General features: G+C 40.3%; 1 protein-coding gene and 1 pseudogene across 4 annotated transcripts in view; one reads left to right on the forward strand and one right to left on the reverse strand.

The window, feature by feature from the left end:
• The window catches only part of MTUS2 (microtubule associated scaffold protein 2), a 771,916-nt gene that overhangs the window by 20,053 nt on the left and 727,721 nt on the right, over window positions 1-24,142 (forward strand). For all 4 annotated transcript variants that reach the window (XM_066369276.1, XM_066369278.1, XM_066369279.1 and 1 more), the window contains exon 2: window positions 18,303-18,375. The gene's annotated coding sequence lies outside the window, so the exon portion shown is untranslated. The remainder of the gene's footprint in view (window positions 1-18,302; window positions 18,376-24,142) is intronic.
• The window catches only part of LOC136391667 (inactive ubiquitin thioesterase OTULINL-like), a 129,473-nt pseudogene continuing 114,283 nt past the window's right edge, over window positions 8,953-24,142 (reverse strand).

Below are 24,142 nucleotides of genomic sequence, written 5' to 3' on the forward strand. Positions count from 1 at the left end.
TGGCTAGCCATTGACCCTTCCCCCATAGGTATGGGGAAAGGTCAGGGAATCCAAGTCTCCTTCCTCTTTCTGCATTTACAACACAATGCCATCTTGGTCTTATGCTAATCACACAAGCATAGAAATCACACTTACAAAATCTTTCTGCACACCTAGCCCAAATTAATAAAATGTTCTTTAAATTTCCTAAAATATTAATATTAATTCTGTAGCTTTTGGCATTTCACAACAAAATTACCCTTCTCCAGGGTTAAGACTAGAGAGAGGCTTGTAAGACACTTGCCTAAGGTACAGAATTTAAGGGGACACCAGAAAATTGAGCAATAAAAGTAAGTAACTGTTGGGGAAACAAATGTTTTTAGGTTTGCTCACTTGTATTGGGGCAGTGCTGTGTGTGTAGTCTGTGGAAGGTTGCTGGTGCTTGCCCTCTGGGTGGCAGATTGCAAATTGCGGATTGCCTTTCTGCTTGGGAGGGGCTGTTGTTAGCTGGAGAAGTCCCCAGGTCTGTGTTTGCTGGAGAGCACACAGAGAGAAAGAGCCTTGCTGAGGCTTGTGGGGGCCTAGGAGTCCTGAGGGTGAATCCAGAGAATGTGTCCAGGTTGTGGAACCAGAGATCAAGTCGGGGTTTGGGAGCCTTGATTTCCGCCTGGCCTGTTTGGGGAGTGCTGAGGCTGGTGGGGGCCTGAGAGTCTGGCTGAGTTCAGAATGCTGAGAGGCTTGAGAGCCCTGCCTGTGCTAGTCTGCCCTTACGAGACTCGAATAAAGGGAATAGCCCACCATCCTTCGGCTCCACTGCTCCTTTACTGTCTGCCCGGATCCAGTGGGACTCTGCATGTGCCTGGCAATGGCTGTGGCCACTGGCCTTACAGCAACATTTTAATGAGGTTTAAAAAATAGTGTAAAAATCCATGATGAACAAAATATCAAAATACAGCATAAAACTTTGATTTTTCCTCTTGTTTCAGACTCCCATTTGGAATAGTATGATACTTACTGATCATACCTTAATTTAAAATGTTGATATTTTGTTCATCATGGATTTTTTGAATACAATAACTTTTTAGTTTTTAAAATACTGTAAAGCCAGTATCCACGGCCACTATCACAGCTGCCTGGCCCATGCAGGTTCGCATTGGATTCGGACAGTTGGTAAAGAAACAATGGAGCTAAAAACTGGTGGGCCATTATCTTTAATTCTAGCTTGCACCCGGCGGGCAAGTAAAATACACACTGGGCTCCAAAACCCACTCAAAGTAAAATACACACTGGGCTCCAAAACTCACATTCAGTGCTCACAAAGCTACTGACTTTCCTAGAATCAAAGGTTTCTAGCTCACTAGACTTATTCACCTCTGTTCCCCATCTCCTTCCTTCTCCCTGCACAAACTCTGCACAAACTGGCTTCTCACTCAGCACTCTGCCATCTTGGCTGCTTCTCCTGGCCTCCTCCACGTCCTTTCTCTGCTCTGCTCTCTAATGCTAATCTCAGGAACCAAGAGTAAGCTCCCATTCTGCCCTCATTTTATACTGTAGATTCATAACTTTTAATCCAATATACAAAATAGGGAAGTCTCTAATACAAAGTCACTTATCTGGGGCATGATAGGATTGTACCACCCTACATCAAAAAGGGTGGGAAAGGCTTAATCCTAAAACCAAGCCCCAGGCTACAAGGATTCTGCCTGCCCACAGCCCGCCCCCAACACACATTAATATCACCTGGGCGACGGCCTCCATGTGGGCAGCGCCATCTTTAACAAAGTGAGCATAATATATTTTATCTGCCCAACAAATACCAATTATCTTGGAATCACATCTGAAATGTTGGAGTGAGGAAATTTTGTAAATTCTCTTCTCTGAAACATTATAAGAATTTCACTGGTGGAGGCAAAAATTGACAACCTATTTTAGAAATCTGGAAGTTAACCACTTTTAACAATCCAAGGAATTTTTATTCAAGAAAAAAGGTTTAATTTTGGTAAGAACAGTGAACTTTGTGGCTTTTAAACCTAGCACCACAGGAGCTTTGAAAACTGAAAACTATTGGAGGAGACTCTAGTCTCAAGGCACTTTAAATACCTTATTCTCTGAAAATTGTTGCTGGATGACCTGTCTGGTAGCTCGCTGTACAGTGCCATTCTCAGAGCTTTTTATTTCACCAAAGGAAATGAATTCTAATGACTCAATTCATTTATGTAAATAGCCTTAGGGCATTTTTAAAAATAGTGCTATTGTATACCATCACAGTGGCCTGAAGTGGATACTTGACTTGACTTGGGGTTAAGGAGAAATTGATCAAAAAACTTAAAAGGAATAATTGGAAAAGAGATAACCATTAGAGGCTTTGAAAAGCTTTGGCATATTCCTTAGACCAGTGGTAGTCAACCTGGTCCCTACCGCCCACTAGTGGGCATTCCAGATTTCATGGTGGGCAGTAGCGGAGCAACCAAAGTATAAATAAAAAGATAGATTTAACTATAGTAAGTTGTTTTATAAAGATATATGCTGCCAAACTCAGCGAAAATCCGACATAAAGTACTTGGTAAGTAATTATTATTATATGTTTTAACTTGCCTTAACTCTGCTTTATAAATTTTATAAAGTAAAGTTACTTCCCTACTTTATAAATCCCCATTACTGTGGAACCCCTGCCTTTAAACCTAGAAAGCCCATGTTCATGTGCATACACTCAGGAAAGACTTGAGAATGCCCTAATCTAGCATGTCTGGCTGACACTGAGACTTTACACAAACAGGAATAAAAGGCTAAGGGCCTGACCAGGCAGTGGCGCAGTGGATAGAGTGTCGGACTGGGATGCAGAGGACCCAGGTTCGAGACCCCGAGGTCGCCAGCTTGAGCGTGGGCTTATCTGGTTTGAGCAAAAGCCCACCAGCTTGAACCCAAGGTTGCTGGCCCCAGCAAGGGGCTACTCGGTCTGCTGAAGGCCCGCGGTCAAGGCACATATGAGAAAGCAATCAATGAACAACTAAGGTGTTGCAACGCGCAATGAAAAACTAATGATTGATGCTTCACATCTCTCTCCATTCCTGTCTGTCTGTCCCTGTCTATCCCTCTCTCTGACTCACTCTCTGTCTCTGTAAAAAAAAAAAAAAAAAAAAGACTAAGGCAGAGTTGTAAACTGCGCATCAGAGCACAGAAAACCTGTGTCAACAATCACATAAAGCCCCTCAGCAAAAGTTGTGAGACATACTGTTTCAAAGCATTTAAGGAAATCTCTGTTCCATTATTAGCTGACTATAAAGCATATTGAGCAGAGACTTAAGAGGCTGCATGTGATAAAGAAAACAGACTTTACAAAATTACTTTAGAAAATGGAAAACAGCATTGAAACAACAAAAAGAAAGAGTGATGATAAACCTTTGGTAGTGGTGGTAGAATCTGATTTCTGAGTTGTGATATTACAGTACTTTAAATCCTGTTTTTAACACACAATTAGAACGCACACAAAGAAACAGGAAAGTATGATCCATTCACTAAGGTGACCAATCGTCCTCCTTTAGGGAGGACAGTCCTCTTTTTGTAAGTTCTGTCCTTCCTCGAAAAGTGTCCTCCTACATGTCCTCTTTTTTGGTATTGAAAGACTAATCTGTAAATGTCCATATTTGATCGATGCAGAGTCGATCCATTGCGTGTGATGTGATGTATTTGTATCTAAATGAGTACTTTTTCTTATAATTATTAAAAATTAATAGGCAAGTAAGCATAATTACAATATAAAATATTACAAATGTTTTTATTATGCATTTCTCATATTAGTGTATTATTGTTGCAATGAATAAAATGTTTCTTTTCTTTATGATATTGTTTTCTTCAATTTATTTTTGTATTCCTTTTCATTGTAAAAAAGTTGGTCACCTTACATTCACGGAGAAAGAAACCAATAAGAAGTATCCCCGGGACAGTCCAGAGATTGGACTTTTTAGATCAGTATTTTCAGTCAGCAATTATACATGTGTTCAGAATAAAATTGTGTATAGAACAGGGGTTGGGAACCTATCGCTCCCGAGCCAGATGTTGCTCTTTTGATGGCTGCTTCTGGCTCACAGACAAATCTTTAATAAAAAAAATAATGACATTAAAAATATAAAACATTCTCATGTATTACAATCCATTCATTTCCTACCGCTCATGTTCATGGTTGTGGGTGGCTGGAGCCAATCACAGCTGTCCTTCGGGACAACACCAAATTTTTATTGGATAATGCGTAATGTACACGGGTCATTGTATGGCTCTCATGGAATTACATTTTAAAATATTGGCATTCATGGCTCTCTCAGCCAAAAAGGTTCCCAACCCCTGCTATAAAGAATTAAAGGCTAGTTTGAGAATGCTGTCTCACCAAATAGAGCAGTGGTAGTCAACCTGGTCCCTATCGCCCACTAGTGGGTGTTTCAGCTTTTATGGTGGGCAGTAGCAGAGCAACCAAAGTATAAATAAAAATATATATTTTTTGAATATAAAGTGGGTCTGTTGTAAAGAGACCAAATCATGTTTATTAATTAATTCTACAAATCTCTGCCTTTTTCTTGGCATGTTTAGTCAATTTATGCTTAGTGAAATTACATGTGGTATAGGATTTACATCTGCCATTTTACTGGTTTCTATACATCACATCTCTTTGTTTCCCTATTCATCCATTACCACCTTGTTTTGTGTTAGATATTTCTGATTACCATTTTAATTCCCTTGATGTTTCTTTTATTAGATTTTTTTAGTTATGTTCTTAGTAGTTTGTAATATCTTTTACATTTTATAGATTTATAAATATAAAATATAGATTTATATTTATAAATATATTTATAAACAGATTTAACTATAGTAAGTTGTTTTATAAAGACTTATTCTGCCAAACTTAGCGAAAATCTGACATAAAGTACTTGGTAAGTAATTATTATTATATACTTTAACTTGTTGTAACTCTGCTTTATAAATTTTATAAAGTAAAGTTACTTCCCTACTTTATAGATCACCATTACTGTGGAACTGGTGGGAAGTTAGAAAATTTTACTACTAACAGAGATATAAAAGTGGGCTGTAGGTATAAAAAGGTTGACTACCCCTGAAATAGAGGATATAAATAAAGAGATAGAAATGATCAAAAAAGAACACAATATAAATTCTGGAGTTGAAAAGTACAACAGCTTAAATGAAAAAAATCACTAGAGGAGCTCCATTGCAGATGTGAACTGGCAAAAGAAAGCATCAGAAAAGTTTAAAATAGAGAAATTTAAATTATACAATTTGAGGAACAGAAAACCAAAAGAATAAAGAGAAATGAATAGGACCTCAGACTATTTATTCATTGTGAGTTCCAAAATCTGCATAATGGAATTCCCAGAAGGAGAAGAGAGAGAAAGGGACAGAAAGATACTTCAAGAAACAATGGCCAAAAACAGGTCAAATTTTCTTTAAAACATTAATCTGCATATTCAAGAAACTCAATGCATTCCAAATGGGATTAACACAGAGGTCTACACCTAAATACACAATGGTCAAGTTATTGAAGATCAAAACAAAGAAAATAGTAAGGGAGAAGTCAATCATTATACACAATGGGTCTTTAATAAGATTAACATCTGACTTCTATCAGAATTCACAGAGGCCAGAGGGTAGTAGGATGATGTACTCAAAGTGCTATAAGGAAGACCATCTAGTTAAGAGTTCTATATCTAGCAATGCCATTCATAATATTAGAAGAAAAAATTAAGATGTATTAGCAAAGCAAAAAAATTTCTTAAAGATTCTTAAAAACCAGAGAATTTGTTACTACCAGACCTACTCTACAAGAAATAGTAAATGGAATCTTTTGGGTTGTAATGAAAGGACACTAGATAAGAACTCAAATCCACAGAAGAAATAAAGAATACCAGTAAAGGTAACGACATTGCTAAATGTAAAAGATATTACAGACTACTAAGAACATAACTAAAAAAATCTAATAAAAGAAACATCAAGAGAATTAAAATGGTAATCAAAAATATCTAACATAAAACAAGGTGGTAATGGATGAATAGGGGAACAAAGAGATGTGATGTATAGAAACCAGTAAAATGGCAGATGTAAATCCTATACCACATGTAATTCCACTAAGCATAAATTGACTAAACATGCCAAGAAAAAGGCAGAGATTTGTAGAATTAATTAATAAACATGATTTGGTCTCTTTACAACAGACCCACTTTATATTCAAACACAAATAGGATATACCATGAAAGCAATAAGCAAAAGAGAGCTGGGAATGGCTATGCTAATATTGGACAAAATAGGTTTTATGTAAATAATTATTATGAGAGATAAAGGAAGTATGTATTGATAAAAGGGTCAATCCATCAGGGAGACATAACAATTACAAATGTGCATCTAACAACAAATCTCCAAAATACATGAAGCAAAGTGACAAAATTTGAAGACAGAAATAAAAAAGTTTAACAATAATAGCTGGAGAGTTCAATGTCTTGCTTTCAATAACAGATTGAAACCAGGCAGAAATTCAACTAGAAAATAGAACACCTGAACAACATTGTAAACCAACTACATACAACTAACATTTACAGAACACTCCACCCAAACACAACCAAATACACATTGTTCTTAAGTGCACATAGAAAATTCTTCAGAATAGAATATATCAGGCCATTGAACATATAATAGGTCACAGAACAAGTCTCAATGAATTTAGAAAGCATTGAAATTATACAGAATATGTTTTCTGATCACAATGGAGTAATATTAGAAATTAATAGCAGAGGAAATTTGAGAAAATCACAAAATGTGGAAATTAACACACTCTTAATAACCCATGGGTCAAAAAAAAAAAAAATCACAAGGGAACTTAGAAAATACATTGAGGGGAAAAACTCATGGAATGCCGGAAGATCAGTGCTTAGGGGAAATGTATAGCTCTGAATGCCTATATTGACAAAAGGAGGAAGATCACAAATCAATAGCCTAACTTTTTATTTTAAGAAAGTAGAAAAGAGCAAAGTAAATCCAAAGCAAGCAAAATAAAGGAAATAATAAAACACTAGGGTAGAAATACATGGAATGGAGAATAGAAAAACAATAGAGAAATAAAATGAGAAAAAAACCAATGAAACAAAAAAATTGGTCCTTTGAAAAGATCAACAAATTTGGCAAAACTTTAGAAAAGGAGAGACAGCTCAACTACTGATATCAGGGATGAAAGAGGTAGCATCACTACCCATCTTAGAGAAATAAAAAAGATTATAAGGGAATATTACGAATAACTTTATGTCGACAAGTTAGATAACCTAGATGAAATGGACAAATTTTCAGGAAGACACAGCCTATCCAAGTGACTGAAGATGAAATAGAAAATCTGAAGTGACCTATTACAAGTCAAGAGATTGAATTAGTAATCAGAAAGAGTTCCCTGCAAAGACAAGTTCAGGCCCAGGAGGCTTCACTGGTAAGTTATACATTTAAAGAAGAATTAACAGCAAGTTAACACAATCTCTTCCAGAAAATCCAAAAGGAGGGAACATTTCCCACCTCATTCTTTTGGGCTAATATTACCAAAGAAACTAGAAAAGTACAATATTTCCAAATTAAAGATGACAAAAAGTTAGTTTGCCTGAGTATTGTCCATTGTTGATGTAACATGTTACTACAGACTTAGCAACTTCACACATATATTTATTATCTTTCAGTTCTGGAAGTCAGAGGTTTGACACGAGTCTCACTGAGCTAAAATCAAGGGACAAGCAGGGCCGCATTCCTTCCTGGAATCTGTTCCCTTTTCCAGCTTCCAGACACCTTCATTCCTTGGCTTGTGGCTCCTTTCTCAGTCTTCAACACCAGCATGGTGCGTCTCTCCTGCCCTTTTCATTTTCCTTTGACTAAGACGCTTTTCCAATTCCCTTTTCTACTTTTAAGAACTTGTTATTTTATTGGGTTTATCAGGAGAACTTAGAATACTCTCCCTGTAACAAGGTCATCAGATTAGTACCTTAATTCTACCTGCAACTTTATTTTTCTTTGTCATTTAACCCGACATATTCACAGGTTGTGGGGGTTAGGATGTAACATCTTTCTGGGAAAGAAGTTGTGTGTGTGTGTGTGTGTGTGTGTGTGTGTGTGTGTGTGTGTGTGTGTGTCGGGGGGGCCATGATTCTATCTACCACACTTTAAATACATATATGTTACTACATCACAGTTTAATATTTTCATGACAGCATAATAGTTGTCATTCAGTTGCCCTAATCTATAGAACTTATTTTTTTAAATCTATATGAAATGTATTAAACTGGCCAGAAGCAACAGCAAGAAAAAAATGTGGAGATATAAAACAAATTGTACAACATAACCATGTAGTGATTATTTGTGCGTATGTGTTTGTATACATAAAACTATACATGTATACATATGGGTATATCTGTGTGTATATAAATACACACATGTACACATAGTCTTATAGTTAATCAAGTGGTTCCATAAAATCAATATACCATAGAGCTTCCTGGGAAGGTAATGCTTATAAAATAAGGTCAGATTTATGAGGATCCAAAAATCAACCAAAGCTTCTTAGTGAAGAATGTAAAAGAGACAAAGAGATTTTATTCTTTCTAGGTTAGTCTCTTTTTGTACTCATTTTCTTCTCTATTTTTTCCTATTCTTGCAAATTAAATGTTTTTGTGCTCTTAATGGTCCATCATGTAGAAAATGAACACAGCTCTTATGAACAATGTGAAATCACCAACTCACAAGTATACCGTATTAGTACCGCTGCTTTGGAGGAAGTCAGTGAAAAACTAAGAGAAGCTATCTGTGCACTGTTGCATCCAGGACACCTGTAATTCTTGAGAAGGTCCTAATTCTTTCAGTGGCTACAACACTAGCTTTGGTTTTCCAGAAACACTTGACTTGCGAGTGTGATCACTGTCATTGGCAGGTGCCTGGTCCATGCCAGACTTAAAAGACGGAAATGTTGTAGTGGCGGCCATTCTTGGTCAGCAGGGAGCTCTCTGGCCACTCCATGAGTGGCTCCTCTGTGTATTGGATTTCAGAGCCCCTGAAGTTAAATTTGAACAGTCTGCACACTTAACTTCAAGGGCGTATCCAAGTATAATCTGTGCTAGTCCACATGTGTTGCCTATAGAAATTAGATGATTCATCGTGAAGCTTAAAGGGATCGGATGACATTTACCGGGAGAATAAGTATAGAAAGACTGGGAATGACCTTTTTCACCTTTATTTGATCGTGCACTGTGGTGACCTGATATGGCATGGTGAACTTCAAAACTTCATACAGTTTATATTCCAAAGTGGAATCAGAGAAAAGAATGTTGTGATAATCTTGAATCCCAGTGAATTCAGTGCAGTGTATTTTCAATAATTCCACATGTTTACATAATTTTCCAAACACATTTGAACCTGTATACTTCTCAGGACCAAAATTGTATGGCTGGATCCAGTTACAACTTTGAGAAAAGAGCAGTTTTTCAGGAAGCTTACCACATTTTTCGCTCCATAAGACGCATCTGACCATAAGACACACCTAGAGTTTTAAGGAGGAAAATAAGAAAAAAAATATTCTGAACCAAATGGTGTATTAAATATTTAATAAAATACAATATTTTTAGCTCCATAAGACGCATGGGCATTTTCTCCTCCACTTTTGGGGGAAAATGCGTCTTATGGAGCAAAAAATACGGTAATTAATGTCTTTTTCTTTCATCCAGCTTGGAAAAAAGAGGCCCTGGTGGATATCTGAAATGACACCGATCTTCCCTCATTGTATTTCTCTCTCTTTCCTTATGCAGCACCTTTAATATGCTACCCAAACAGCCCCTCGTAAGCCTTTCTGCTCAGCTGGGCACAGGTTGTTCCGCCTTTCTGTTCTCTTGCACGGTAACTGAGGAAACCAGCCTGCAAGACCATGCGGAGAATCCTTTTGAACTTTCTCTGCAGATACTGAACTCAGCGTTTCAGCTGGTGCCCTAAATATAAATGCAGCCTTCTGAAGTAGCAGAGGGTGGCCATCAGGAATGAAACTGCCAACATCACGAACCCCTTTGCTGGTCTCCAACCAGTTTCTAGGTTTGGCCTGAGACTAGTGTCCGGGAGTGATCAGTCATTCCTGCGGACTGGTGTGAGACCTCAGCCATGGGACTGTCAGCCACGCATCTGCCGGGCCAGCTTGCTTTTGGGTCTCAGTTCCATTCTTAAATATGTAGATACCCAACAAAATTAAAAACATGTGCACATAAAAACTTGTATATCAGTGTGTACATAATAGCCCCAAACTGGAAACAATTCTAATATCGATCATTGTGGCATATTCCTATAATAGAATATTATTGGTACAATATGGGTGAACTTTGAAAATATTTTAAGTGAAAGAAGCCAGACACAAAGGGCCACATAGTGTATGATTCCATTTGTATCAAATATTCAGAACAGGCGAACTCACAGACACAGAATAGATTATTGGCTGCCAGGGTCTGGGCATAGGCAGACAGTGGAGTGTCTGCTAATGGGACTGCTGTTCCTTTGGGAGGGCAATGAATTGTATCCTTTAAAAGGGCATATTTTATGGTATGTGAATTACACAGCAGTAAAGTTGTTTAAAAATGTATTTGGCCTGATCAGGTGGTGGCGCAGTGGATAGAGTGTTGGTCTGGGGCGTGGAGGACCCAGGTTTGAAACCCTGAGGTCACCGGCTTGAGTGTGGGATTATAGACATGAACCCATGGTCACTGGCTTGAGTCCAGGGTCGCTGGCTTGAGTCCAGGGTTGCTGGCTCGAGCCCAAGGTCGCTGCCTTGAGCCCAAGGTTGCTGGCTTGAGCAAGGGGTTACTCACTCTGCTGCAGCCTCCCTCCCCCATCAAGGCACATATGAGAAAACAATCAATGAACAACTAAGGGGACTAAGGAGCCGCAACAAAGAGTTGATGCTTCTCATCTCTCTTCCTGCCTACCTGTCTGTCCCTCTCTCTGTCTCTGTCACACATAAAAAATAAAAATAACAAATAAAAATGTATTTGTCTTGGTTACTGAGTTGTTTTGTTCCTCTTTTGTGCCTCATTTAGTCCCTGGCCCTATAGGGACTTTTCCCTACAGGCCTGTTGCCTCAGAATTGAGGAAGATACCAAGATGGGGAGAGTACCAAAGGAAGGTTGGTGCTTATGTGGGAAGTACCAACAGCTGTCATTAGAGAAGGGGGACTGCACTCACAAAGCAATAATCCGAGTGTCTGATGTGGGAGCAGGTTCTGTGTGAGCAGTAGGGCCAGTCTTTGATGCCCACAATTCTATCAGCATTAGGAAGAGTTAATGTCATCACAGTAGATTTATTAGTAAGGTAGAGGATGGCTGTACTTTATGAAGTAGCATTGTCCAGTAGAGATAAATGGAAGCCACAATGTAATTTAAAATTTTCTAGTATTCACCTTAAAAAGGCAAAAAGAAACAGGCAGAATTAATTTTAATATATTTTATTAAAATTAATATACCCAAAATATCATTTAATATATTTAAATATTTTACTTTTTTTTTTCATCTTGAATCCTCACACTCAGGTGTGTATTTTCCACACACAGCACATTGCATTGGATAAGCCACAACAAGTGTCCAGCCCCCACAGGAAGCTGTGTGGCTGCTGGATTGACAGTTATAGAGCTGTTTTTTAAAATCTGACTCAAGAGCCCTGGCCGGTTGGCTCAGTGGTAGAGCGTCGGCCTGGCATGCAGAAGTCCCAGGTTCGATTCCCGGCCAGGGCACACAGGAGAAGCGCCCATCTGCTTCTCCACCCCTCCCCCTCTCCTTCCTCTTTGTCTCTCTCTTCCCCTCCCACAGCCGAGGCTCCATTGGAGCAAAGATGGCCTGGGCGCTGGGGATGGCTCCTTGGCCTCTGCCCCAGGCGCTAGAGTGGCTCTGGTCGCAACAGTGCGACGCCCCGGAGGGGCAGAGCATCGCTCCCTGGTGGGCAGAGCGTCGCCCCCTGGTGGGCGTGCCAGGTGGATCCCGATCGGGCGCATGCGGGAGTCTGACTGTCTCCCCCGTTTCCAGCTTCAGAAAAATACAAATAAATAAATAAATAAATAAAATCTGACTCAAGGCCTCTAGAGATACAGCACGGTGTACTGGTTTTGACTCTAATCCAGATTCAGATTTTGACTTCGGCTCTAGCACTGTGTTTATTATTAAAGCGTTGACACGTAATCTCAAAAATAATGTTATCTATTTTATGATCGGACATGTAATATTAGAGAGAAGTAAAATGTTATTTAAAAGAAAATTTCCCATTGAGAGAGAGAGAGAAAGAGGTGAAGGGAGAGAGATAGAAAGAGAAGAAGGGAGAGAGAGAAGCATCAACTCATTTCACTTAGGTTGTTTTCTTTCGTTGGGCGCTCCTTGATTGCTTCTCACAGGTACCCTGAATGGGGGGGGGGGGGTTTGGACCCGTGACCTCAGTGCACTGGGACAGTGCTCTATCCACTGAGAAACATGGCTTAGAAGTTTGGTTTGTCTGGGGCATGGATGTGGGTAGCTGAGGAGTAGGGTGGTTGAATTAGAGTTGGGGGCCATGTTTTTGCAAGACCCCTGCAAAGGAGTTTAGAATATATTCCATTATTAAATAGTGAGCACCCACCCACCAAAGAGCTTCGGGAAGAAAGTCTTATGGTAAGATTTGTTCTTTTTTACTTTAACATCTTGGGCAAGTCACTTGACCTTTCAGCTGTGCCCCTCAGTTTCTTCTCCTGCAAAACCTGTATTTTGAAATCTACTAAATGAACTGCTTTGAAGAGTAAGTGAACTTGCCTGGTGACCCAGCTCATACGGGATGAATTGAGACTGCTTCTCTGGTAGTTTCCCTGTATTGCTATAGCACTGGTTCTCCAACTTGGCTGTGCTCCAGTACTACCCAGGGAAAGCTTTTAAGAATATAAATTCTTGGGATTCAAGGATAAGTTTTGGGTTTGTGCCTGTAAATCTCTGTTTAACAAACACCCTCAGTGATTATTGTGTAGCTACCGTTTCAGGTTTGCATAGATAGTGAAAAAAGTTCACTTTCTCAGCCCTTTCATTATAGGACTCCCAGGCATTAGGTAACACCTACTTCTCTTGCCTGTCAGCTTCCATGTCCTTTTGCCTGGTAGATGTTTTGTAGACCTTGCTTTGATAACAGGGTTAATTACAAGTGGCCTAGGGCTCCTCTCTATGAGGTTGAGCAGTTGGTTCTTAGGCTCTTCACAAAGTGGTCTCATTTATTTGTTATACGGCAGCTTCCATACATGTATGTGGTGTTCACATATCATAGCCAGCACTCCTTAACTTTGCTTACACTTTTATTCAGTTGCTTTCTTTCTTTTTTTTTTTTTAGAGAGGAGAGAGAAAGGGAGAGAGAGAGACAGAGAGGGAGAGAGAGACAGAGAGAGAAGGTGGGGAGGAGCTGGAAGCATCAACTCCCATATGTGCCTTGACCAGGCAAGCCCAGGGTTTTGAACCGGCAACCTTAGCATTTCCAGGTCTATGCTTTATCCACTGCGCCACCACAGGTCAGGCTTCAGTTGCTTTCTTAATATAAAATCACTTTTTAAATTTTTTAAAAATGAGAATAGAGGAGATAGTGAGACAGACTCCTGCACATGCCCCAACAGGGATTCACCCAGCAATCCCCATCTGGGGCCAGTGCTCAGTCAAACAAGCTGTTGTTAGCACCTGAAGCTGACACTCAGACCAACCAAGCCACTGTCTGGGGGGTTGAGGGGGTAGTCAGAAAGGGAGAAAAGAAGATGGTCACTTTTTCTGTGTCCTGACTAGAACTGAACCCAGGACATCCACTCGCAGGGCCGATGGCTAGGTCCTGAAGTCACCTTTTAACTTTCACAAAAAGCAGTGTAATTCTAACTGGTCAGTTAATTCAGGGTGGTTATTTTTCAGTAGCTCTTTATGGTTGTGATACTTTTAGTAATAATTATTTCCTTTTCCTATTACTACTATTACTATTAGTGCTGTTGAATGAAAATTAATATTGACTATGTGTTTCATCACCAAAAAGGATTTATTTGGGAAAGAGAAAGGAATACAATATGGTGTGTGCAGACGTGGCAAGGGAAGTGGAAGTTGAGGGAAGGGGAAGCTAGAATGATAGAGCTCCATTATGAGCACAGAGCTCTTGCTGTAGAGTTCTTGCATACTTTTACAATTGTGTATGAGACTTCTATAAGCCCTAGCTCCTCCCATAAACCGTCCAGCCTGACTGTGTTCTCTTAAAGTTCTAGTTAGTCTTTGTCAGTGCTATCATTCAGCTATCCTTGCCATCATCAGTGCATTTACCTTTAACATTATCGTGGTCCACATTAGGTCATAATATCTCTGTTTTAAGGGAGCAGTCATCACTGGAACAATGAAGAGTGACTCTGAATGTTGAATTTTCTCTCCTTGATTTCCTCTCTTGGTCTTATGTTTTAGAATTTTGGTTGGATATGAACAAAATTATGCATTTCACCTAGCATATCAACTTGGACCTTGCCGCCACTTGGCGTGCTCAGAGTGTTGATTTTTTATCTTACTTCAGATAGTTAATTTTAAAAATAGGGAATGAGAAATAGAAGAAGTGTGGTACTATAAAGAGATCAAAAAGTTTATATTGAGACTGACTGCTGTTCATGCCAAAACACAACAGAACAATTTGTGGTAGGCTGCCAACTTAATGGATCTCCTGGTAGTGTTGTCGAACCGGAGGCTGGCCCTTCGGGTCTGCCTCAAGCCAGCTGGTGACATCTGGCTTCTTGACTTCGTGCAGGAAAAGTCTCAAAACACAAGTCCAGGTCAGTGTTTTTCAGCCTCTGATCTGCAGACTGCTGTCTTCCACCAGAAATTTTGTGCTGGTTCGTGAAAGAGTTAACCACCCTGATGTTGTGGACTGGCACAAAATTTCTAGGGGACCAACACCAGTCCGCAGACTGGCTGTTAAAAAATACTGGTCTAGGCGATCCTGAGAGTATGTTTATTAAAGCTGGGGGCTGTAAAACAAGGAACGGCCTAGGATAGAAGAAGCAAAAGGAGAGCCTGGGTGGTTGTTGGGCAAACCAATGTGTTTCAAGTGTGAAACAAGTGAGCAGAGGTGGATCAAGGTCTGTTGAGGCCCCGAGTGCAGAATAAAATATTGGGCTCCTTGTCCCTTGTCATTAGAAAAAAGTGTGAAGTTGGGGTTTTGTGAGGCCCTTCTAAAGTCGCGTGCCTGTTGCGCCTGCCATTAAATCTGCCTCCGCAAGTGAGTTAGGTTTGCTCACTTGTATTTTGCATTGGTGTGGGGCAGAGCTCTGCGTGTGTGTGTGTGTGTGTGTGTGTGTGTGTGTGTACGTACTGCTTGCAGCCTTGGGAAGGGGCTCCGGGTGGCAGATTGCAAATTAGGGTCTGCTTGCACCCTTGGGAAGAGGCAATTGTTTGCTATTGTTTGCCAGAGGAGTATTTCTACCCAGCCTATTTGGCGGGGAGTGCTGAGATTGGTGGGGCCTGTGAGTCTGAAGGGTAAGTTTGAGGAATTAGTCTGGGTTATGGAACCAGAAACTGAGTTGGGGTTTTGGGAGCCATGAGGAAAGAGAAGCAGTTTTCCCTGTTTGCTCGTCTGCCATCAGAAGACTTTAATAAACAGAATGGCCCACCATCCTCTGGCTACACTGTTCCTTTACTGTCTGCCTGAATACAATACGAATCTGCATGGCCAAGATGGTGGTGGCCACTGGCTTTACAGTGGTGCTCTGCTTGGCTCTCTGGGAATGCTATAAGAAAGAAATGAGTGGAGAAAAGAGGGCTGTGGGGACAGGTTCAGGGGGGTTAGCCTGGATAAGGTGCCACTGCCCACTGCTCCCCTGGTTACAGTCTCGTGAGGATGCTTAGAGTAGGAGATGCACGCCTGCGGGGGTGGGAGACGAAGGGAAAGTGTGGCTCACTTCTGGGAGGGAGCACAGGCTGGGTTTTTTGTGTAGAGAGTTTTTAAAGACTGGGAGTTTAGGGGAAGGTTTCAATAGAATATTCATCAGCTTTCCAGGTGTACCCCCTTGTAATGCCGTGGCCGAGGCCAGGTAGGTTCACATTGAATTCAGGCAGACAGTAGAGAAACTGTGGAGCCAAAGTGTTGGGCCAGTCCATTTTATAGAGTATCATGATGGTGGACAAGCACACAGGCAGGGAAACTGCGTCTCATGGCAGCAGATGAACCAACAGCAAAACTGCCCCTGGTAGTGGTGGGCAGGCAATTCGCAATCTGCCCTGAGGGCAAGCACCTGTAGTTTTACATAGACTAGACACACATGGCGGTGCCATGTGCTTACACACTAATCATGCAAAGTGCAAGCAAGCAAGCCCAACGCAGCTGTTTTCCCAACACCCCCGGAGGGCTGCAGTCTCCTCCGACTGGCCAGCCCCAGGGCAGGGGGCCATTAGCCACCACAGCCTTCCAGGGGTAATCTCCCACCTGGGCCTGGAGCCAAAACACAGCTGAGGCCTAGATGTTATCTCTAACAAGGTGGCACTCTGCTTCTGGCTGTAAGCTCAGCCAGCTGATTCAGCTGCCTCAGTTTTCTCATTCTACTTGCCAACGAATTTACCTAGCGTCTTACTCTCCTGTCTCAGTAGCAGGGGGCAATTATTTAGGTCCTTCGTACTCCATCGCAGAAAAAAACATATTCTGAAACATGTACATTTTTGTACCTAGGGTACTCGCATGGCCTCTGTTCTGTTGGTGTTTAGTCCCACGGGGTTGCCCATGCACATGTCTGGCGGTGGGGGTGGTGTTCACAGCAGTGGTGGGATGGTGCGAGAGTGATGGTTGTGGCGGGTCCTCAGATAGAGGGTTACTAAGTGTATTGTCAGGCAGAGGAAACGTTCCCTTCATTCAGTCTGGACTGGGACCTGCTCAGTTCTCTCCTCTGCTCCCCACCTTTGTGACTCTTCCTTCCTGTGGTGTGCCTTCCCTTTAGCCTTCTCCTGGAGATCTGCATTCTTCCTCACACCTCTGTGCCTTCCAGCCCTCGGCCTTCCTGCCTGCCACACTGTGCTCTCGGACTTAATGCTGCAAAGTGGAAGCTGAGAGGGAGGGGCCAGAAACAGAGTCTGGATGGGAAGAAAGAATTGGAAAGAGACTCTCAAGCCCGTCCAAAGGCTGGAGGCGTTCATGTATTATTTTTCAGGTGCCATAAAGATCTTTTGGGTTGGAATAGGAACAGTTAATATCCAAACCACAGATGGTGCTCAGAAAAAATTATGTGTGCTGAGCAATCTGTAGTTTTTGAAAACTTGTTTCATAATTACTGGGTTTTAAAGTCATGTCTAATTTCTTGTTTGTAAAAAATGATGAAATTGTCATTTTTATAGGTAAAAAATGGTTGAATAACAGTAGTTTTATATGACACAACCTAATAGCAGGCATGCTGTGGTGTCTGTGGCAGTAGCATTTGGGAGGAAAATTTGTGTCTTTTCTACCATCTAACAACTAATGTTTTTTGCTGGATAATTTAGCAAGGAAAAGAATTTTGGCTGATTTATTTTGAAATACAATTTTATTAAGAACTTAATACATATTTTTTAAAATTAATTTTTAAATTTATTTGAGAAAGGAAGGATTTGGGAGAAAAAGAAACACTGATTTGTTGTTCCACTTATTCATGTATTCATTGGTTGATTCTTACATGTGCCCTGACTGGGGATAGAACTTACAATTTTGGCATATTGGGACAATGCTCTAACCAACTGAGCTTTGTGGCCAGGACTTAATTAATATTAATGTTGTCAACATTGCAGAATATATGGGTCCTCTGACTTTTAATTTCTTCTGAATTAGAAGAAAATAAGAAGCACAACAGTATAAATTTGGTGTAATTTAGGATAATTAAGATCTACAAAATGGACATCATTATTCATGTGTCAGAGGTATTCTTCCCCTGACAATTGCCAAGTTTGAAGTCTTTAAGATAGTTCATTTATATGGAGTATTTAAGAAACAGTTTTCACACCATTAACAATTTGAGGGATTAAAATAGAAAGAAAATTGAAGTTATGTAATCCATTGAGGATTAATCTGAAAATAAGATTATCTCTAAAATTCTAGACACAAGGCAATGGAAAAATAATGAGTCTGTAACACAACCTCAATTTTGAAGAGTTTGTTTGTGGTATAATTATTGCTTAGATTTAAGAACTCCTGAACTAACTTTATTTTTCAGTGGAAAGTAGTATCTTAATGAAGTTCCTGGTTATGCTTTCCTGAATCTTACTCTTTTCTGCTAAATTTTCTTGTATCTTTTACTTTTTAAGGTTTCCACACCTGGCTTGTCAACGAGGGCTAATTGTCACCAGTGGCAGAAACACTTCTTTCTTGGGGGTCAAGGTGAGTGTATGTAGATTTCTATTTATTATTCCGTTTGACTTGGGTCTGTAATTGCCTGTTAAATGTTATGTACTGCTTTCTGGTGCTCCAAGTACATAACTGGTGGTAACTTTTGTAAATATTAGTAATTAAACAGGCAAATGGAAATGAATTCTCATATGAAAGCCTAATTTAATTTTGCTTTTCTTTTTTAATGTGTGAGATACGTTCAGGCATTGACTGAAACTGAAGTTAAAATATGTTTTGTAAAGGATTTTAAATTCGTGGAGTGTGTCTGTAATGGATATCTCTTTCCTAGTGGTAATTAATCTTCTACTGAACAAAAGGTTATTGTGTTCTGTTAATATGTGTTTAGTAATATCAACTGACAGAAATAGAACAGGGAGGCAGTAGCATTTGGGGGCTTACTCTGAGTGGAGGATGTGCTTGATAACTGAGGTTACTGAGAAAAAGGCCAGATTTTTTGGGGGGGGGGATTACTACAGTACAGAGTTTATTAAACTAAGAGTAGACACTTTAGGGAAGAGCCAAGACCCCAGAAAATTAACATGTTTGAGAGAAGCTTTTCTGAGGGCTGCTGTGAGCTCACACAGCATTTTGTGCAAATTAGACAGTCACCCCTTCTGCAAGTGCTGTGCTTCCATCTGATGGAAAACTGCTGGACTATACTGAGTTTTAGAATAAGACACTTTATTGCCATATGCAGGGAAATTTCAGTTTAAATAAATTACATTCCCTTAATTTATCAGAGTTGTAATAAAAATGCAATTTAAAGTTAGTGGAGATGCTAATGATGTGATTGGTGCCCCCTCAAATGTGGGGGCCTTGCATGTTCACACCCTAAACAACTGCTAGGCTGGCTTTGCTTTGTTGGAATCCAACTAGGACAGACTCCAAGGAAGGGAGGCTTTCTGTTAAGTTCTGGTCATTGGGGACAGACAAGAGATATGCTAGTTTGGGGGATGGCTTTGATTGTACGCTTAGATTTTATTAAAAGAATAGAGAGATAGCAGTGTCTGTAGTTTGGAGGCCAGACCCGGTGGGCTAAGCTTTCCAGGGATAGAACGAGGCAAGGAAAACTGAAATTGTGTTTTAAACCAACTCTGTGACTAAGTTCCTGTAAGTTAGTGGTATCAAGTGTATACTTCCAGATTCCCAGACACCGAGGTGGCTTTGTTCTTTACATCACCACCTCTGTGAGTTCTTTTCTCAAAGACTGTTTAAATGTGAGTCCCTCCCACTACGGTCAAAGGGAGTTGTATTCCAAATGTTCTTGTGTTTGTAATTGGTGGCTCTTCCCTACTTGCGAGCTTTTGTAATTGATCTCCTGATGAGAGAACAGCTGTTATGTTGTTGTCGGTGGGTAGATGTTTTCTGACAAATACAGGGTAAGAGGTATAGCAATATGTTGGGACCAGAGATAGAGCTGCAGGTGGAGAATGTGACATGATCGATGTGTTACTGAGGAAAAAAAGAACAGATATGAGAAAAAAATAATACAGTGGGAATAGTGGGTAGTTGGGAGATCATGGTAGTTGAGGTCATGGGCGGTCGTGGTGGTGGTGGAAGGGATGGTCGAGATGGTGGTGGCCAGTGGGGTGGCCATGGTGAGGGCTGGCAGCATCTGCCCTGATGCGGATGACTCATAATAAGGGAGGGAATATAGGAGATGGAAAAGATACCAGGCCATAGACGCAAAATATACGGCCTAGGAAAAAACTTTGGCTCCCTTAGATGCTGATGACAGAATCAATTAGAGGGAAATTTAAGGGGCTCCTCTTTGTAGAATACTGAGGTAGTTTTCTTACTGTATCATTTATTCATCCCTTCATTTCAGGAAGACATCACTGGACCTTAAGAGTGACAATAACAAGACCTTAGAGAGGAGTTACAATTCCACTGAATGCTGATGTTTATGTCCTGTGTTCCTGCTTGAGGTCCACATTTTGTGTGTGTGTGTGTGTGTGTGTGTGTGTGTGTGTTGCGGGGTATGATACTCTAAATACAGAAGTAGAGGAGCTGATGATCAGCGAGAGAACCATTGAGGTGATTTAGGAAACTGGCCCTGGTGTTATTGCATCTGTAACCTTCTCTCCATCATCTGTACACAAACATGATCTGTTTTAAAGAAAGAAATGAGGAGGATTCTTTTTAGTGAATGAAAGGGGCAGAAGAAAAGGGGAAAGAGGTTTGGGGAGGCTTATATGAGTATTTCTTCTCCCTCAATCCCCCAGATAATTGCTTAGCTATCTATTTCACTTTGTATATTTTTGATTTTTTTCTTTGCCTTTGGAATACCAAGGAATGAGTGAGAATATGAAGACATTCTGTCTAATTTTTGGCACCTGTGATATTGAGCTAATAATTTTTCCTTATTTTTCAGTAGGGAGTAAGAGATTTGCTACCAGAAAAATATTTGTGAAGACACCAGCTTAATACATGTTAAAATAAAACAACAATATTTCACAACAATCAGACAGTCTCATCATCATTTATTGTCATAATTTTTGGATTGAAATATTTTATCACTCTATGACTCAAATAATTGTCTTGCTTATTTCTAACAATATCCTTTATGCTGATTATCTAAAGAGGTACATACTCTGCAACTAGAGAGATTTAGATACAGAGTAGCTCTTTAAAAGAGAAATTAGTGGGTTATCATCTGGTGGAGGTTCTTAGGTATGTAGACCTCATATATATATGAGGTCTACCGGAAAGTTCTGTCTGTTTTTAGAATAAAACAAAATACAAATTTTTCTTACTGTCAATAAACTTTATTAAATAATATAATTGCCATTATTATTAATGATTTCTTGCCAGCGTGAGGGCAATTTGTATATCCCATTTTTGAAAAAATGTTTTATCTTTTGATGTGAAAAATTGAACCAGTGCTTGTTTGATATCTTCTTCATTTTTGAATTTTTTGTCCTTCAAAAAATTTTGTAAGGACAAAAACAAGTGATAGTCAGTATTATTCCTTCACCAAACAACTTTCAATAAATTTCTACATGCTTCTGTAGCATTCTTCCTTGTTGAAATTCGTAAAAATTACAGTGGCGTAAATGAACTTTATCAGTAGCCATGGGTACACTATTGCTTCACACATAAGACTAACATGAATCAACTTTGTTTTAGTTAATTTGCTACGTCAGTATGTATACATTAAGTGATAAAAATAGAGAGGCACACATGCGCCAAATAAACATGTGCTTACGTGTTGAAACGTGATAGAAACGGACAAACCTTGTATCTATCTATCATCTATCTATCTATCTATCTATCTATCTATCTATCTATCTATCTATCTATATATCTAGATACATTCTTAGTAAGATTTAGTAAATTCAGCAGGTCCTGGCGTGAATGTGTTAAGTTTTTTCATTCTTGTGTTTATGAGAAACATGAGTCTGATGTGTCCTAGCGATCTCTTCAATGTTTGGGCATATATTTGAAAGGCAAACTCTCATTTCCTCGTCAATACACTGAAGAATTCCTCTCTTTTTACTCTTAATTGTGTTGAGTGTAGAAAACCCACACCATACATTTCATCTTAACTTTACACCAAACAAAGGATAGAAGAAACTTGCCTCCAGTCTTTCCCGGGAACATGGGGGTAGTGTAAACAATCCAGCACCACAGCTTAACAGCCTTTTGCAATCTAATCAGGCAAGTGAGATGGGGGGTTGGGCAGACTGTCAGCTTGCAGCCAATTCCCCACACCTCTGTCCCCCAAAAATCTAACTCCAAAAACCCTGTTGGTTTTTTGGTCCCCAACAGGCACATATTTCTCTAGAATACCATAGGGCACACCTGGAAATCTTCTAGGGCACACCAGTGTACCCTGGTGCACACTTTGAGAATCACTGCCTTAACCACTTGGCTTTACTTTCTTTGGACACTGGACTGAAGGCATCTCTTAAAAGTTTTTTTTGTTTGTTTCTTGAATTCTGTTAGTTTCAGTCTAGCCTGTTTCATCTCCCATAATATGAAGCGTGAGTGCTTCCTGCACAAAACTGCTTTAAAATTGAGCAGGTGAATTCTGCCATTAGAGGGCACCAGCTGAACCAGGCTGGCGGAGTTCTAGAAATAAATTTATACCATGTGATGCACTGTGCCAGAATTGTAGGTTACAATTGGTTTCTCAGAGACCTTCGAGATTTTTTAAAGAGCATATGTTTTTGTCCACCAAAGAAGGACCTGTGATTCTGAAATAGCAAAATGTCCTCAGAGTTTGAGTATGTGAAGAAACTTAGCCGTGCGTGTGTCTTATTTTCTGCTTTAAAATTATCCTCGGGAGTTGATTAGAAGCATCAGGGTCTCGGAGTCCATTGTTTTGGGGAAGGCTAGGTTAATATTTTTCCCAATCCCACTTTTTCCTCGGGCAAAAAACACAGGAGAAAAAAAGGCCATACATATATTAGTATTTAAATCCATAGATCCAGAGTGCAAACATTTAGGAACTTGGTTGCTGGGGGTGGGGTAGGCAGAGTCAGTAAATGTCACAGGAACGATTCAGTCAGGATGGTAGACACCAGGGAGGCTTCTTTTTTGTCTGTGTTTAAATGGTGCACAGGATGGCACCGCTTTCCCTGTGCTGCTCCCTCGTCCTGTTGGCCACACATTGTGACCTTGCCTCTGTAGCTGGGAATGACACCTGGGTTCTGTTTGATGCGAGGCCAGATTTTATTAAACTAGGTCATCGGAGCACACACACCGGTGCTTGGATCACACAGGCAGCTGGCACGGTATCATGTTTGGTGATTAAATGGGCAGGCACACCAGTGGGCAGATGGAACGACTTCACTCCTGCTCTCAGAAGCGGATAGCACGGAGCAGGCTGCCAGCAAATGCTGAGTGACAGCAGGGATCCTGGAAAAGTCCCTGTCATCCTCTTCTGTCAGACGAGTTCATCGTCTTTAAAATTATCACAGAAACTACAGCTGAGTTAAAAATGGATGAGTTATTCCAATGCTTTGAGTTATTGTTTCCACTTGCATATTCTTAGCACAGTGTGGCCCCCCCTCCCCCCTTTGAGAAATGCTGAGAACCTGAGCTGACAACTGCCATTGGACTGCGATTTCCGGGAAGAAGCTGGAGACTTTGTATAGGGAGATTGGTTGGATATTCATTTCTAGTTCTGCATTTGAAGGCTCAGTTTTGTTCCCATGATAGGAGAATGAAATAAATGGCTTTTAAAAAAATGACTTTTTGAGATTTGCTTTGGCCTAACAAGGATTTCATCTTATTTTTATAGTTATTATTCATTGTACTTAGCATCCTGATTTTGTTTTTTAAAACGTGCTGTGTGTGTATTTAATGTTCAGCTGCTGAGATAGGGTTGTTCCTCTGAGATGCCTGGACGGGCGAACGGCCTTTTCAGTGGTGGTTGTTGCCCGCGTGGGTTGGGGAGCTGGCTGGCACGTGGGCGTCTGCCACAGGTCCTCGTCCTGTTGCTGTCTGTCCAGCCCATGCCCTGAATGTAGGCTCTACAAGGGCTGGTAGTCTGTTTATTCCTCCTGGTACTTCAGCCAACAGATGTCTGACACATGCTGGGTGCTCTGTGAATGTGTCTAGAACTACTGAAGCAAGATTCATGTTGCCCTTCTTGCTGCCACAGATATACATTGAGAAATTGAGGCAAGACTGACTTCAGTGAAGAAATGGAAAGAAAAACTTTTAATTGTGGATAGAACTTAGTGGAGGCCCTGGCTTTGCAGTACTGTCCTTGACAACTTGGGTGCCTGTTTATGCTTTGTTATACCAA

This window comes from Saccopteryx leptura, chromosome 2, assembly GCF_036850995.1.
Source record: "Saccopteryx leptura isolate mSacLep1 chromosome 2, mSacLep1_pri_phased_curated, whole genome shotgun sequence".
Taxonomy (NCBI): domain Eukaryota; kingdom Metazoa; phylum Chordata; class Mammalia; order Chiroptera; family Emballonuridae; genus Saccopteryx; species Saccopteryx leptura.